We start from the raw sequence: 15,276 nt of genomic DNA on the forward strand, positions 1-15,276 counted from the left end.
GAAAAGGCATAGAATGTTATAGGAAATCTATTTCTATTTTTTTTAACTGCAATGAGAGAAAAATGGAGTAATATATCTAGGGACATGTGTAAAAGGCTCTACCACAAATGGAACGTTACATTCTAAATATTCTTATTATCTCTATTTTCAAATGAGGAAACTGATGATTAAATGTATACATGTAAGGATAACCTGACCTCCTTGCTATACAGTGGGAAAATAAAAAAATTATAAAATAAATAAATAAATGTGTCACAGAGTGACTCTTGGAGTCATTGTTCAAAAAGATTAAAAATTCCACTAATCAAAGGGTATGGTTAAATATGAGACTGGACACCCAAATCTGATATCATCCAGGCATCAGGACAGTGACACTGTGTACAGTACAAACAATGTGTAGTTCTGTGATTTACTATAGCATCAAAAGAATAAAATTCATAGGAATAAATTTAATGAAAGAACTATAAAATGTATATTTGAAAAACTACACAACATTGTTAAAGCTGTGTGATGAGCGCAGCAGTTTAGGAAGAGAACAGAGATTGGGGGGAAGGAACTTAATGTTAAGCTCACAAATATCTGCCACTGAAAAATCTTTTCTTCCCTCAAGCTATATTTTTCCATTGTTTTTCAAAGGCCATTAAAATGAACAGCAGGTTGTGATGAAAATTTCATTAAGCCACAGCTAAATCATTATGAGGGTGCCATATTCATGCCTCTGCTTCCTCTCATTGAGGGGAAATACAGATTTCAATAGAAAGTCCGTGTTATTTCCAACCTTATCCCTGCCAACAGCATACTAACAGAAATTCAGAAGATAGAAGAGAATGGTGTGTTATACAAAAGGAGGCCACTGAGGTGAAATAGCTAGAAAGAAAATCAGATTTGCGTATGGGCTGAAGAAAAAAAATAACTCTTTTATTCTAGCTAGTTTATCTTTTCAAACAATTAATTAATTTTTTTTAAAAAAGATATAAAGAGGAGGAAATAGATTAATGGTATTTTTGTTTGTATGTATCTTTGTCCTCCATCAGAACTTTTGTCTGTCATTACGAAAAAGTTCTAGTGCTAAAGATTCCCATTTGTCCAGTGCACACTTCACCTGATGTGGATCCTGCCAAAATACATAGTTTATTTTCATTTTAGTGTGCCTGACCTATGTAATATATAGATAATTTATATTTGGTAGTAACCACACTCTATCAGTTCATTTTTAACTATTAGACTTAGGAATTAAGAATGACAATGAGGGGTCCCATTGAGGCTCAGTAGGTTAAGAATCAGACTAGTATCCATGAGGATGCAGGTTCAATCCCTGGTCTCATTCTGTGGGTTAAGGATCTGGCCTTGCTGCAAGCTGAAGCATGGGTCCTAGATGTGGCTTGGATCCAGCTTTGCTGTGACTGTGGTGTAGGCCTGCAGCTGCAGCTCTGATTCAAGCCCTAGCCCAGGAACTTCCATATGCCATGGATGTGGACCTAAAACAAATAATAATGATAATGAAGTTTGGTAGCATAATATGTTATACATAATTTCTATATCAAAGCATTGAGTAAATAATATATATTCAGGGGAAAAAAGCATATACTAAGTGTATATCATGTGTTAATGATAGTGTTAAGTAATTTAAATGAAATACTTCATTTAATCTTTGCCCAAACCTTATAACAAGGGCTACTATGTATAGCTGTTCCAATTTTAGGAAACATCATACCCATGAACTAAATATTCCAATTCTATTATCTCCATTTCCTCAGATGAGGAAACTGATGATTAAATATGTCACAGAGTGACCGTCAGGGTCATTATTCAAACTGAAGCCCACCTTAAACTAGAATTCATGTCCTTAATCACTATTTACACTGTTTTTTCTAATTAGGAATTTTGCCAGTAATAGTTTAATGTTACACATTACCACATATGTGCTAAAATTCCTTTGAAATGTGAAATAAGAAAATAAAATTCAGTAATTTTTTACTAAAGTAAATTTCTGATTCCTCAATGGTGATCAGATTTCCATAAAGTTGAAAATCAAGTTTTAAGTGCTAAAAAAAAAAAAAAAAAGCCTTGAAAGATATCTTAAGAAAAACTTATTATACCGGGCAAAACTCTCCTTAAAAAAGACACATGCACCTGCTTGTTCATTGCAGCACTATTTACAATAGCCCAGACATGGAATCAACCCAAATGTCCATTGATAGATTATTGGATTAGGAATATGTGGTATATATACACAATGGAATACTACTCAGCCATAAAAAGAACGAAATAATGCCATTTGCAGCAACATGGATTGAACTAGAGACTCTCATTCTGAGTGAAGTAAGTCAGAAAGAGAAAGACAAATGCTGTATGATATCACTTATATCTGGAATGTAATATACGGCACAAAGGGAACTTTCCACAGAAAAGAAAATCATGGACTTGGAGAATAGACTCGTGGTTGCCAAGGGGGAAGGGGAGGGAGTGGGAGGGAATGGAAGCTTGGGGTAAATAGTTGCAGAATGTTGCCTTCAGGATGGATTAGCAGTGGAATCCTGCTGTATAGCACTGGGAACTCTGTCCAGTCACCTATGATGGAACATATAATGTGACAAGAAAGAATGTATACATGTATGTGTAACTGGGTCACCATGCTGTACAGTAGAAAAAAATATGTATATAAATAAATGATAAAATAAAGAAAAACATCCAGTTCGGAGTAATAGAAATTCAGAATTGGAATGAAATGTAGACACATTTTAGTCCTCTCTCCTCATTTCGAGACAGAGGACTGAGGCAGAGATATAATTGGGATCGCATAGCAAGCTAATGTTGAAGCCCAAAGATTAGAATCCGGGTCACATCCTCCAGGTCCAGGTCCCTTTGTTCCCTTCTGTTTAGTTATATCATACTTTCTGGTATTCTTTCCTCTCTGTTTGTTAAATTTGAATAAATCTGAGGCAAGTTAGCTAATAAAGCCAAGATGGATGGGTAGGCATAAATGTCCTGTGTGCTCAAGTTCCAGGTAGCTAGGGATGGTCTATTAATATAGATTAGCATTTAGGTTTAGGGCTCGGGTCCACTTTAAACTTGATTTTCATTCAAACCAATTGGTTCATTAATATTGCAGGCAAACATAGTTTCATCTTGATGAAAACTTTATATGTATACATCTCATTTAAAATAGAACCATTTTACCTGTAAGACTATAGCAGGCTTCATATTTTTATTTTTATTTTTATATTAATGTCTTTGTTATGTCTCTTTAGAATAGTCATTTCAGCTTATTTATACCTCTTCCCCCTAGAAACACAAGAGACAAAACTCACTTTTTCTTGATTCCCATCTGCTCTATCTGTAATTCCCCTCCCCATCTCTCCAAGTCTGAGTTGCTCCAAAGAGTCACTTACCCTCATTGCATTAACCTTTTCATCTTTTTAAGTAGTGTTACTTGTCTCCCTCCATTGTTAGTTACTCCACTGTATTATGATTGTCCACTTATTTGTTAGTTTCTTCTCAATGATAAACTCCTTAAAGGTGAGGATAGTACATGCACTAAGTGTTTAAAATATTTGTTGAAGGATGTTTATACTGCTTCAGTATTGTCTATTGCTATATTGAGAAAAGGAGAGGAAAGACCATAATAAATATGTGACTCTTCTGCCAAATGTTATATGAGCTGCCTCATTCTATCCTCAGAATCTCTGGGGTTGGTATTATTTCTTACCTTAAAAGTGAAACATTGAGGCTTAGTAACTTATGTTCTTGTTGTATGGAGGAATTGGAATTAGAATGAACTTATTTTCCTCCACAAAACTACTGGCATGGAACACAAGACCATATAGAATCTGATCCAACCAACCCTTTACCCCCTTAACCTAACTTTCTCCCACTCTCTAAGGTACATGTTTTCATGGTCTTGTGAAATAAACAGTACACAGTTCTCTCAACACTGTATTTTTAATACAACTCTGCATTTTACGTGCTGTTTATTCCACCTTAAATATCATTTTCTGTCTTCCCTACCTAATGAATTTATATGCACCTTTTAAGACGCAACACCTTTGTCAGATTTTGATTTAGTCTACACTGCTTGCACTAACTCATCTCTGTTAATTCTGATGACATTATTATCATTTATATGCTTTTGCTCTTCCATAATTGTAAGTATGTGAATGTTGAAGAGAAGAGTTCTTGGTTCGATTATCTGTGCCTCTCTGCTTCCTAGTAATGAGCTTGGCGCATAGTAGATGATTGTTGGCGTTTTCTGTGGATGACAGTCAACCCTCCAGTTGACATTTTGTAGCCTTTGGAAATACTGCCCTAAAAAAGGGTGTAGGTTTCATTGGTTGATTTCTGTTATTACCATCCTCTTTTCTTCATGTCCTACTCAGTTAACCTCCCTGCCTGTTTATCTCATTCATCATGTTCATCTTGTCCTCACCATCCTCCTCGTCATTATTAAATCTTTTAGATCATTACTTTCAAATCTTTATGTGACTTAGAAGTTGAAGTATTGTCCCAGGTCACAAAAGCTAGGTATTGTAAGATGCAGGACAGAAAACTAAAATACTTGCATAACTAAAGCTTTGTATACTTTATAATTCCAGTAATTTTTTAAATAATTCTAGTATTGCTAATATATTGGCATTTTCTATGAATTTATAGCCATAGATTGTAATTATCCCCACTGCTATAGGCAAAGTGAAAAGTGCATTGGATTGATGAATAACTTTCCAGAATTCAAAGTTATAACTGATTCTTTAATAGTGTTTCACTGTAATGGAGACCAGCACCCTTTTCTAGGGTACAGCTGGCAGGATAGAGAGTTGTAATTTCTTATGATCGGATCAGAATGGACACTGCTTACAGTTGGATCTCTCACCCCACAGCCCCTATCTCACCCCCCACAGAATTCATCTCAGGAGGCCTGTGCTCAAAGGATACTAAGTGACTCCTGTCAGCACCTTCCTTTTACCCTCCAGTTTTTCAAGGACTCTATCTACCCCTCGGGGTAGAGTTTACAAACAGCATGAGTTGCTGCAGCCTGCTTGTACATCTTGAAAATTGTATACAAAATGGTGAAAAATAGGTGTATTTGTATATTTGTTGATATAATTCATAGTTCTTATCTGATTTTCAATTCATGGTGAAAAAGAGTAATTATGCTCTGAGTCAGTGTTTGAATTTTAGTCCTGATCTTGCCATTGATTACTATGTAAGTGTGGTGAGGGATATGTATCTATACAGTTTAGTCTCTGATCAATTTTGAGGTAATAACTTACAAATATTTAGCAATATTTTGAAATGTCACTTTATTTTGTTACATTTGGGAGAAATGTCGCTTTGAATTTAAAATAAGGACTTCTTTGCCTAAAACTGGGCATCTGCCTTATACTTTGTGTTCTAAAAAGCATTATATTTACCTGCCTTTAAGTTGCTATAATAATTATGTTAATGTAGTGAATATCTGCCCTGGATTGGCAATGCTCACTGTCCTCCTTTCATCAGAGGGTTGTTGAAGGAAACAAATGAGGTAATGCACATGAAAGTACTTTATAAATTATAACCACCTTGGAATTGTACCAGTTATTGTCATTATCACACCTTGGCTGGTTAGAAACATTGTTTCTTAGGCATACTGGAAACATTATATAGTCTCTAGTGCTGTTTTCCCAGGATATACTTAACCATACTGAAAAATTCTGATTCGGACCTGCAAAATTTTGGACATTTAGAAAATGCCGCCCACAACAAAAACAACAAGCCCAAAATTCATAAAAATCCTGAGATAGGTAGTTGCTTTGAAGGATTCGTGGATTACTTATATTCTTAATTTCTGTAATAAATGTGAATGTGTCCTGAAGACAAATGTAATTGAGGGATCCCTGGCCAAAATTTCATAATTTTGAGAGATTTTATCTTTCTCTTATGTGGTTTATTTGTTCTTCCTTTCCTCCCCTATTTTGATTTTTTTATTTCCTTTGTGTGTACACGTGCGTATGTGTGTAGTCCTCCTTTCAGATCTCACATATGCTTGGTTTTATTTAGCATCTGTATCTGTCAGCGTTCTTCCTTCTTAGAGTGACGCCCACACCTCCAAAATTGTTACACCATGATGAGTATAGCCCTTGTGTGTGTGACATATTGCATTTATTTGTGAAATTTTATTTCTACTAGAGAACTAGACTTTTTCATTACTTATGCAATTAGGACTTTTTTTCCCTGAACTTCTTCAGGAAATCTTTGCTCATAATTTTATATTACAGGGCCCTACAGGCACAACCTATTACCAAAGTCACCTAGTGTAACTTTACATGCAACAGTTCATTGCTTTTAGTACACGCTTTACAAAAAAGTTAGTTGTCTTAAGAACTAATAAAATAATGGAATGATTTTGGAAAACTGTCTATTAGGACAGAGTGCAAGGCTTTACCTTCAGAGTCATCTACAAATCATAGACCATCACTGGGTCTCATTCATTCACTCTGTCTCTGCCTGTCTCTCTCTCTTTCTGTCTGCCTCTCTCCCCCTCCTTCTCTCTGTCCAGAAGATACAACAGGAAATATTGTTTTCTTTGTAAAACTTCAGTGAGTATCACTCTGACCCCATGCTATCAGTATACTCCAAATTCACAGTAGCAAATGCCAAAAGCTTCCACTTAACTCTATGTGTACCATTTCTAGGATTCGATTGGACACTTTAAGTTTATAACTAGATGTTTATGAAACAAGAAAAGTGTACATTATTGGTCATGAATTATATTCTCTTAAAACTTAAAAACATGTTTTGATATTATGGTGTAATGTATCTTTTTGATATTTGCTTCTGTCATACCTAGTGAAAATAATTCAATGCATTCAGGTAAATGCATCTTTTATTATTTCTTTTGTACCTTCTATGTACTTTCCTAGTGCTTTTTTCCCCCAAATAAATATGTGTTGACGGGCTTTTAATTTCTATTACAAAGATATTAACACATATAAACATTCTTCATTCTCTAAATAGATATGAAACATGTTCCCCTTGTTTTAAGACTTATTTTAGGGGTCCTAGAATAGATATTAGGAGCAGTGTATTTTGATCTGTGCTGTGCTACAGCATTTTATATAATGATTCTGTGAGAAAGACAGGCCCCTGGTGCATGGTATTTGGCCTCGTGAACATCCCCTACAGGCATTGAATGTTTGACGTTTTGAGTTTACATTATAAATCGCAATGTCTACTCTTATACGTTCAATGTCGGTTGTTGAGCAGCCCTTTAGAATTTAAATTGAGCCATGTCACATCAACAGACAAGGTGAAATAGAAATTCAAAATTACTCTCTAACTTTACCAACTTTTTAGTTATGATGTTTATAGGGAAATGATGGAGACTGGCTTTCCTAAATTCAAAAATCCCAAAGCATTCCATTAAATTAAGAACATTGAAATTCACTTCGAATTCACTCTGGTTTTACAACCACATTTGATGAGGTGGGAAAAATAAGAAGTGAACGCATCAGGCAAAAAGCCTGAAGATACTTTAATTGGCAGAGGTTTGAGTTGCTTTTGTTTAGTTACTCACTGTCCTTTTGACAAAGTACATGTTGAAGAGGCTTTGTAAGTGCTGTTCCACTGAAGGACAAACAAGGGTACTTTTCAATTGAGCCCTTTTAAGTTTTGTTCCTCACACTCCCGCTGCTGTTGGAGGCTACTCCTAATGCATTGTGGCTATGTGTTCATCTGTGCAGTCTGTCACTGGAAAATGTCTCTCTTCTCGTTGAGCGTGCTGGAGTCTAACCTCCAGGCACCCTTTTCAAAGGCACCACTGTATGGAAATCGACACTCATAAAATGATGATAAAGAAAAGAGTTTATTTTTTAAAGGTCAGGACAAGAAGACACCCTCAAATGCTGTAGAGCCTATTTCTTCAGGAATAAGTGTTTTAACTTTAGCATAGAGGACGCTGAGTTTGAAGCGCTGTAATTTTCCAACACTAGAGTGAAACTTATTCACACTTATCTTCTTTTCGAGTGGTAGCTGTCATAGCAGTTTATCTTGGTACTGTTGATTTCATTAAGTGTTACAGAAAATTAATTCACATTTTCCGGAAGAACCTTCTTATTTGGATTCTAAAGGCTCAGGATTTGCCTCCAGGAGTCTTCAGAGAAGGAGGTCCCTGAGCTGAGATCCAGGGTTGTCTGTGTAAGAAACCCATTCGGCCAAGAAAGTGTCTGTCTTTCTTTTTAACTAGCACTTGCACTTTTGGTAATAAAATGCAATCATATTTAAGACGATGTCCTTAATGTTCATGCTACTGTGACCAGTCAAGCTAGCATTCTTTCTTCCGGTGGCTCTTTATCTAAGAAGAGTTCTATTTGATTCCTCCTCATGCATGAATTTGTCTGCCAACAGGACTGCATAAATCATTCCAAACATCTCTTTAGCCAAAGGTTTCTAATATTTCCCAAACCTTTCAGATCAATAAGGCACCCCTGTTTTCCTTGTCCATCACTAAAACCAGCAGTTCCAGACTTTCAGTTACAATGCATGGAGCACTGGAGAAAGACCCATTGACTCAGGCTGTACCTTGGCATTAGGGGAGCGTGCCAGCCCTTTGCCCCTTGGGTGCCCCCGCTTTTGAGGATATCACTTATTCAAGAGTGAAGAGCCAGCCACCTGTTTCTGAGGCCTCTTTTCCCTCACATTAAAGGTTGAGGCCCTTGCTGAATAGTAACAGTCTAATCTAGGGAACACACACAGCATTTTTGTGAAACTGATTTGTCAGACTCAACTAGCTGGAGGATTTCGTGTGTCTACGCGCGCGTGTGTTTTTCACTCAGTTACCCTTGAGGCACTTGTCACGACTGTGCATATTAAAATTAATCAGACCTCCTAGGCCTGTGTGTCTGTGTGTTTAACACGAAGAAGTGGATATCAAGCAAATGCCCTAATTAAATAGGCCTGCTTGGTTTTGTTCTAGTGGATGCTTGGTCTTTTTTTTTTTAATAAGAGTTGCTTATGGGGAAGGCACGGACAGCACTAGAGTCAGTGGAGAGCTCACTCAGAGTTGCCTTTGCCACCTGCTCCCAGAGTTCTGAGACCTTAAGGGCTCCCAGTGTGCCCTCCTTAACCATCCTTCAATGGTAAGAGAAACATGGCCCAGGTCGTGAGGGAGCAATGAGGCTAGGGCCGGACAGAAGGAGCAGATGACCTGGACATGTGGATTGATTAAGACAGTCTCTCTTACATGTTGATGAACTTTGGATACCAGAAGATTGTGGCTCTCTGAGCCCACTTTTGGATGAGGGACTTTGACATTGAGGGGAAGATCTCATGTGAAATTCAGAACCAGTGCCCTTTCTTTTATGTCCTGAATTGGAAAGCCAGCTTTTATTCATATATCTTTTCAATTAATACTTTGCAGGTCATCTATATATCATATATAAACTTATGAGGCACTAAGTTCATATATATATAGTAATGATATAAAATATATATATATTCACACATACTGTATATATAAAATATATATGCTATATATAATATATAGTATGTGTGTATGTATATATATTCATTTGTGTTATATCTTTTTTTTTCCTCATGGCTTAAGGGAAGACTATCATGGGACATTTGGAAACAAACTAATGAAGAGTAAGCTCAAAACACTGAAAATGTCTCAGGCTGACAAAATACTGTAGCTTTCTTGTTTGCGTATTTAATGTCGTAAATGAGGTTAAACTTGTAATACTCTGATCACTGAGCTTATGGATTTTGGTTCCAATTCATGCTGATTTTGGGGATTTTTCCATATTTTAGAAAATTGAAACAGAACATTTTATTCAGACTACTTCAAATTTGATCTGAATATATACGTATGGAATAAAGCGTGGAGCCAATATTTGAAACAATTTGAAAAAAAAAAAGCAAAATCTGTTACATGTTAAGAGTTTGGAGTTACAGTTTAGCAGATTTCCAAATAACTACAGCAGGTTACCTGGTAAAAGATTACTCTGGCAGGACATGGTCCGTAAAATTGATTTGTTCCTTCCCAAATTGGGTTGGACAATTCCAAATAAACTGACCATTGTTTTCCAACATTTCTTCCTTTCCTCCCATTGTGTCTAAGGGGTAGAAAGATCCATCCATTAACTTATATGCGCTCTTTTCTGTGTGGGCTTGCAGCTCATGTGTGGAGCTCTGTATCAGCAGTGCCAAGCAACTGTCTGGTACTTGACAGCATCATAGAAACCCCTCCTCTGTTCACTTAGGTTGCTTCTGGTTATTTATTAACACAATGAAGCCTGCTCAGTGTGGGTGTATATGAAATAGAAAGAAAAATAAAGGCCCTGAACAAGTAAATACATCTTTCATCATTTCTTTTGTTTGGTGTGTTTACTGTGTGCTATTCTTGGTCAATAGACGTTGTTTGACAGTTCTGCAAAAGGGTGAGGAACCTTTTCTTGAACTTTCTCTCTTGTTTTGTCTATAGAAAAAAGTTTTCTATTTGCCATTCTCTTTTCTTTGCAAAATGTCTATGTCAAATGTGGGTAATTTTTTTTGAAGATTGTTATTGCTATTAATATAAGTCCAGGTGATTACAAATCATGATAGACAGTTTTATCTAATTTGTTTGAAATAGACAGTTAAGAGACTAGAATTCTAGGATAGATTTCATTTCTAGAGTTTTTAATTAAAAGTAGAAAATGAGTATACAAATCACCTTTTTACTTCCTTCTAAGGAAACAGACCGTTGTTCTCCGGCCTTATGTCAGTGTTGCTGAAATGTTGAGCTTTGATTTAATTTGTGTTTAGGTTCTCTCCTCCCTACCTATTAATATAATGTCAATGTAGCACTCATCGAATGGTATAATTACTGAAGAGATCAGTAGCTGGGAGAGCACATCATAATTGTGTATGTCAGTTTATTATAACAGGACAGTGCTCCTATGCTGGTGTTTTGTGTGCTAATAGATAGGAATTGATTTGCCATTTCAAGATGAATTAAATCTCAGTTTCATAGGCCTTTCTTTCCTCAGAAGTTTTGCTTTGTAGAAATTTGCTCCAAAGGTTTATATACCATCATGTGACACTAGGCATTTGGAAGACTTGGGAGCAGAAAGCCATAGAAATGAACAAAATGCACTCCTCTCTCCTTGCAGTTTTGTTTTCTTTCTCGGTTTGTGTGTTTGTTTGTCTTAACCCTCATGTTTTTGCTTCACTTCTTTCCCTGGCATTCTTAATATTTTTCATCTGTGTCAAGATACCACATTTAAGGGAAGAAAGCACCTAAACAAGGAGGTTGCAGTGTTGAGAGCTGTACCAGTGCGTGAATAGGGAAGGTCAATGCTCAGCCTTCACATAAAGGCGAGAACTCCAAACTCCAGGCAGAGGGCTCGTCCAATCGCAAAGTAAAAGGGATGGGAATTGGTCCTGTGCTCGGTTTCTACCTCCTTGATACTCAAGTTTAACTGTGTTTGCTCTGTGTTGCCAGGGGACAGGTACCTTGTTGTTTATCTTAGTCCTTTCTCCTTTCAGCTCATGGGGAATCATTAAGAAGGAGACAACAGAACTGAAGATAAATGTGTATTTTTTAGCACATCTTTTTCACTTAAAGAATTTTAGGGGTTAATAAACACTTTTAAGTCGAAAAGCATAATAAACCTCAAAGTCCTTATTTTTTATCTCCAGATTTTTTTTTCTAAATTTAAAATATTCAAATTAAAAATATTTGCAGGTTTTTCAAAGTATATTCCATTAAATAGGGAGGTATTATTTCTTGATACAGTTTAGCTAAATTTCAAACAATGTGAAACCCTCTGGATTAATGTCCATAATTGTTTTTGAAGACTTAGAATTAAAGAAATGTTGAATCAGTATCAGTTATTTATATCTATGCTCGCATGCCTGGGACAAAATTTTGACCACTCTGTTAGATCTGCAAAATTTCCCTAGAGTTAATGAACACACACACACACACACACACACACACACACACACACACACACACAATAAACATAATAAATTATAATTAGATTTTAGGAATATTTATCTCAATCTCTAAACTAAAAATTTTGGCCCAGAACAGATTTTGACAAAAAGAAAGAACGCCAGTCAGAATCTCAGTACAGAACCCCTCATTCTGTTCTCTCTCTGTTCTATTTTTTCATTACCTTTGAACTCCTGTTAATGTCCTGTGTAAAGTCTCTCGATATCCAAGAGAGGGTCAGTGCTTCCTTCCTCTGTAACCCCACCACCTTTGTTTTCTGTTTGCTCATTCTCTCATTCTGACTGAAGACACTTACTGAGGTCCTACTATATGCTAGTGATTTTATGGGTTAATGAGAACAGAAATCAAAGATACAGTTTCTGTCTTTAAGTTGCTCATGGTCTTATGGGGGAAACAAGCCATGTGACTTCATGGGGACAGGGTCTATGAGTGAGGAGGTACAGGAGGCTCTGTAAGTAGAGGGGGGCCTTCTACCAAGAGTGAACACAGAATCAGTGCATGCAATTATTTATCATCTAAATTGAATTAATATTTACTTATTGATGGACATATTTTTATTTATGTCACCCGTGGAGAGCATGTGGCTATTAGGACTGTTCTAACCAGTTCACATCCTTATACAAAAAGCTGTTGCAATAGCCACTCGATCCCTCGCTCTCTAGGACATTTCTTCTTTTAATGTAGTTCACTCATCGTCCTATCTTTTCTGGGCATTTTCAGGTTATTTTTTTCTGCTTATCCATAGCTTTCTGAGAAAAATTTACAGCCCTAAGGAAATAGGCGAGCTTTCTCCCAGGTTCTTAAGCTAATGAAGTTATAGTGTTATGTCTCCTTTATCCATCTTCAGCCTTTACTCACTAAAATAGTAGAGGATACTATTATTGAACTTCTAGCAGAATGGTGTTTGGAAAGTTGAGCTAAATTATGATAATAATGGGTACATAACCTAAATATTACTCAAAGAGCTAAAATACACTTAGCTTTGCAAGTTCTTATTAATTCATGTACTGATCCCTTCTTAAAGAGTAAATGCTTAGCCAAAACTCATTAAAAGATTATTTACTCTGTGGTTATATCCTTGATTTTAAACAAAACTACTTAAATTCTAATCCATACAAGTTTATAACAGATATATACAGAACAAAATATTAATACATTTTTTGGTATGTTCACCTGTCATGCTGGCAGTTAATAAAATGCAATCCATATATTTTTAAAAATTGCTTTCTCAAGGAAAAGAGGCAATGGTAAAGCAGCCTTGAGGATATGAAAGTAGACATTTAATTTCTTCCCAAGAGTGGAAAAAGAGCTTTGGTTGGCATATGATGTGGTACTTGTGCCATCCTATGTATTTTATTGGGTCTGCCAGAGACCTTTATTAAACTGGGTGGGTAGGTCAGTCGGCAGCTGCAGTGAGCTCACTTCCTGTCTTACTCTTCAGACTCATTTCATGTTTCCTGTGATTCCCTGAATCATTCTTTATGACTTTTATTCTAGTAAAGCTGAATTGCTCATAGCTTTTCGTTTCTACCATGCTTTTTGTTTGTTTACATTGTCTGTGATGCTTTTTACCTCACTTTGCATCTGGATCATGGCCATACATTCTTAATCCTTAGTTTGTTTTACCCCTACCAGAATTCTCTGCTACTTCTAACTGCCCCCATTCTCCCTCCCTTACGAATTATTATGTCTCTCCCCATCACTGGATTTTGACCGCCTCAGCAGTGGTTGGCGAACTATGGCCCATAGGCCAAATCTAGGTTTCAGCTTGGATTTGATTTTGTATGACCTATGAGCTAAGAATAGTTTTTTTCTATCTTAGAATTGTTGAAAAAAATCGAAAGAATATTTTATGACACATGATCATCATATGAAATTTAAATTTATGTCTATAAATAACATTTTTTAAAAACAGTGCCATGTGCGTTCATTTACATATTGAGGTAGTATCTGTAATGTACTTTAGTGATGTAGTGGTCAAGTTGATTAGTATAGCCTATAAAGCCTGAAATATGTGTTACCTGGCCCTTTACAGGTAGTCTGCCAACCCCTGTCCTAGAGGGCAGGAATGGAGTCTCAATTACCCCATTATCCAAAGTTCCTGGCACAGTGACTCATAGTTCAGTGAGTTAATTAAATGGTTGAGTAGCATATCTCTGACCTGAACCGAGGCATTCATGCCAGCATTTCTAGCTCTCTTTCCTTAAGGAAGTGTAATAAAGGAAATACTGAGTTATGAAGACCAGGATGCTAGGTTTTGCTCTTATCATTATCTGGGTAATCTTAGACAGATGCTTCATTTTCCTTTATTGGAAAATAAAATTATTTCATTATGTGAGTTTTATAATTCTTTCTAGATATAAAATTCTAGAGATACATTAATGTTAAAGTCAATATGCAAAGGAAGTAAAGAAAACAGAATTGGGGAGCTCTTTATTAAGAAATATGAGCAAAAAGAAGAACAGAACAATGAACTCTCACAGATCTGTTAGACACTAGCTTATTCATTGGTGTTGATTACATGTTCTCTAGTAATCCAAATAAAAATAAAGTTTGCTGTTGGTGTCTATTATGAGTCTCTAGTAATAATGCTTTGGAACAGAAGATAAGATCTTTTGTTTTAAGATGTGTGGCTTATAATATATCTTCATTGCTTTGGGTGATAATTTTGTCCAAATAATGAAAGGCAGACACTTTTAATGTTAGTTTTTGCTAGAATTCTGAATTGTTCTGTGTTAACTTTTCTTTTTATTTAAATCATGCTCTCCTGTCTTATATGAATCTGCCTTCCCAGAGATATTGCAAGCTAGATGAACAGCAGTGTTGCTAACCAAGCTGTATAATTTATTTTATAAATTATGAGCATTACAGAGTCCTCACATCTCCAAAGTGACTTCTTTAATTCTAAAGGGGTGCCTGCTGTCATCTTAGACAGTCCTAAAGGTATCTTGACTGAAAATGTCACAACGTAATTTAAAGATTCTTTGGATGAAAACCTTTCTTGCAATTTATACCTATTTCTAACCTACTTTTAAAAGGCAATCAAAAAGGCAAATAGAATTATGCATTTGTTTTTAAATGGTCTTACTTCCATGAAAATATTCCTAACTAAAAATTGATCATCACAAAACCTGTACAAATAGTACGGGTGAAAGAACTAAAATGGAAAGAGAATTTTAAAAATATTTTTGAATGGATAATTATACACATTTCTACCTTTTCTATCTATACAGCAGTAAAGTGCAGTATTGAATTTAAAATAATGTGTCCTGCAGTGTTTTATAAAAAGCCTAACATGTTAT

At 35.9% G+C, this 15,276-nt stretch overlaps 1 protein-coding gene across 45 annotated transcripts in view; it reads left to right on the forward strand.

Annotated features, from left to right (window-relative positions):
- SOX5 (SRY-box 5) overlaps nt 1-15,276 on the forward strand; it is a 1,006,514-nt gene that overhangs the window by 706,842 nt on the left and 284,396 nt on the right. Inside the window, exon 1 of one of the 45 annotated variants that reach the window (XM_021092969.1) lies at nt 2,571-10,412. The exons of the other annotated variants lie outside the window; for them this stretch is intronic. The gene's annotated coding sequence lies outside the window, so the exon portion shown is untranslated. Of the gene's footprint in view, nt 1-2,570; nt 10,413-15,276 lie in introns of those variants that run through there. 45 annotated transcript variants of the gene reach the window in all.

The sequence above is a fragment of the Sus scrofa genome, chromosome 5 (assembly GCF_000003025.6).
Source record: "Sus scrofa isolate TJ Tabasco breed Duroc chromosome 5, Sscrofa11.1, whole genome shotgun sequence".
NCBI classification, from domain to species: Eukaryota; Metazoa; Chordata; class Mammalia; order Artiodactyla; family Suidae; genus Sus; species Sus scrofa.